The following is a 2,635-nucleotide window of genomic DNA, read 5'->3' as shown; positions in this document are numbered from 1 at the left end:
TATTTGCAATTTATATGCATACCTTGTACTATGTTGGCATATGACTCATCTATCATCCTTTAGAAGGGAAAATGTTTGCTTCCTAGGTTTCGACACGAGAAGTTATTTATTTATAAAGCGTAGTGAAAGCCTATTTCGAGATGCATAAGAAAATTGAGGAACTTGATCCATGATACCAAGTAGCAATATTTGCATCATGTTATGATTTATGCAGGAGAGGTTGTAGATACTAGAGTATGCTGAAAAACTAGCCTATGATTGGTTTTTGTAGTGGTTACTGGTTAGAGTATGAACTTTGAGTATCTCTTGGGTACATTGAAAGCACTATCGTTTCTATTTTCGCATTATTTTTACGTATAAAAAGCTTGTAAATCCATGGTTGCTTCTTCTCCATACTCTTGGAAGGTACAAAATTTCTTGGATAACTATTTAAGTATCAGTTCTGGGATTTGTAATTGACACAACATATCAAATAAATTCTACTCTCCATATGCTTACGATTGTATTACATATTTTGAATTTATGATGAACCACCGAATACCAAATAATAACATAGCGCAAACAAACATTGTGATACAAGCTTTATAATTGGCATGGTACATGGGCACGATGGAGAGCGCCAACCCTTCTAGTTCAACTAAACAGTGATGGTATTCTTAATAGAGTGTATTTTATCAATTGGCAAGAAAAATGTGGGGCATTTTATCAACTAACTCGCTTCCCGGCCATCAGCTAGGTGCAAGAAAAATCTTGTAGATAAGAAAAAATTATACTAAATTTTGTCGTGTTGAATTTTATCACTGCTCTTTAGTATTAAATAATAAACAAATCGATTTGGAAAAAGCTCCATTTCATGATTGTCGTGCATTAATAGTTGAATGTTTCTTTCGTCACAATCTGAGATATGTTAAGGATACATAGATGTTTCAAGAATTGATAATAGAGTAAGTAAAAAAACATTTAAATTGACACATTAAATTTTTGCTCAAGTAGTATGGTTTTATCATTCTATATCTCGTCAATGCCTTGGTATAGAATTTAGCTCCTAATCACCCGCCAATGATAAAAACTTGAAAATAGTGGCCGATAAATTAAGTTCTCATGCGTCACTTGAGTATAATGAGCTTGAAATGTGCTATACTTTGCTGGTTTATAGTGGTCGATAGACTCTAGCGAGAGATACACCTTAAACATGGTGCACCTTTTGACTTGGCCAGATGTGGCTCATCACAAGTCAATCATTTATGAAATGTTCTCAAGAGCCCCTTTGGTTTCCCAGGTCTTAGGGATGTATTTATTGAAATATTTTAAAGGCGGGCCTCTCTGATGCCAATGGACTGATCGAGGGACAGAGGCTAGGGCAACCTTTTCCCATCATGTCCCTCCTTGTGTCTCGAAGATACAAAGCGAGTGCACTGGGAAAGGAGGGGAATGTGTAAGGCTCTTCCTGGATCTTGTCACAGCCATGAACCCATTCATCACGAGCCTCTGAAACGCGAAGAGCATCACAAGGAACATTGCAGAATGTGCTCCCAAAAAAATAAGTCTTGGCGATTACTTAGGGTACATTGGTTCTAATGTAATCCCAAGCTACTAGTGGTACCGTCGATGGAACTCTTTGAGATTCTATTCAACCATAGGTTATCTAGAATGTCACAACTAAAAAAGCCAATGAAGAATGAGAATGACAATGGATCCGAACTTTCCATTATGTTTAAACCAAATTCTGGAAGTATTTTCTATCATACATGTTTAATATAATATTAATTTCTATTATTCTCAATTCTATCTAAGATCATTCATCATGTCGTGTCAATTTGTATGTATTATTAAAATCGTTACATACATATACAATATGCTTGGTTTTTTTGCTGCAGGCGGCATGATGTTGGTTTGCATCATGGTAGGCATGTCGGCGACCTTGGTTACTACATGATAGGCATGGCTCGGCCATGCCTATCATGTTTGGCTTACTGTGCTTTCTACCTCGGCTTACCATTTAGACAAACTTGCATTCCTAAGCCAATTAAAATGATAGGAAAGGGGTGATAAGGCAATGACTACCGCTTTAAAAGAATTTTGGCAACTTCCTTACTTCTTGGCCTTTGAGATCCCTAGGGGTTATGATCATTATGTAAACAAATTAGATGATTTGTAGAGGTGGAAATAAAGTTCTGGTTATTTCTTAGATTTAGGGCGGAATCTCGTTGGATTTAACATTTTCGTAGAAATATTTTCACTATGGAGTTCCAAGTTTTTTCTGGATCTTGGCTTTTTATAGGTATTGGAAGCTCCATGATTTTTTTTATAGGTATACAAAGTAGTTGTTTTGTAAAGGTGGAATAAGTGAGAATAATTTTAATAGGAAAATGAATTGTTTTCCTATCTTGTATGTGGTTGCATGGAAGTGGGCTGGATAAATATATAATAGCATGGGCTAGTCTTGGATCAAAGGTTCTTCAAGAACATCACTCGGTCCAAAGTTTGGAATAACCCAAATAAAAACCAAATGCTAAATTTAAATGCCACATAAAATCATAAAAGCAGAATAAAAACATAAAAAGCCAAATGAGCAAATTTGAGGGTGTTATAGCTATCGCCTGATAGTCATTGCCGATAGTCTATTTTCATTGTC

Source organism: Triticum dicoccoides, chromosome 2B (genome assembly GCF_002162155.2).
Source record: "Triticum dicoccoides isolate Atlit2015 ecotype Zavitan chromosome 2B, WEW_v2.0, whole genome shotgun sequence".
NCBI classification, from domain to species: Eukaryota; Viridiplantae; Streptophyta; class Magnoliopsida; order Poales; family Poaceae; genus Triticum; species Triticum dicoccoides.
Note: the sequence above shows the minus strand (reverse complement) of the source record.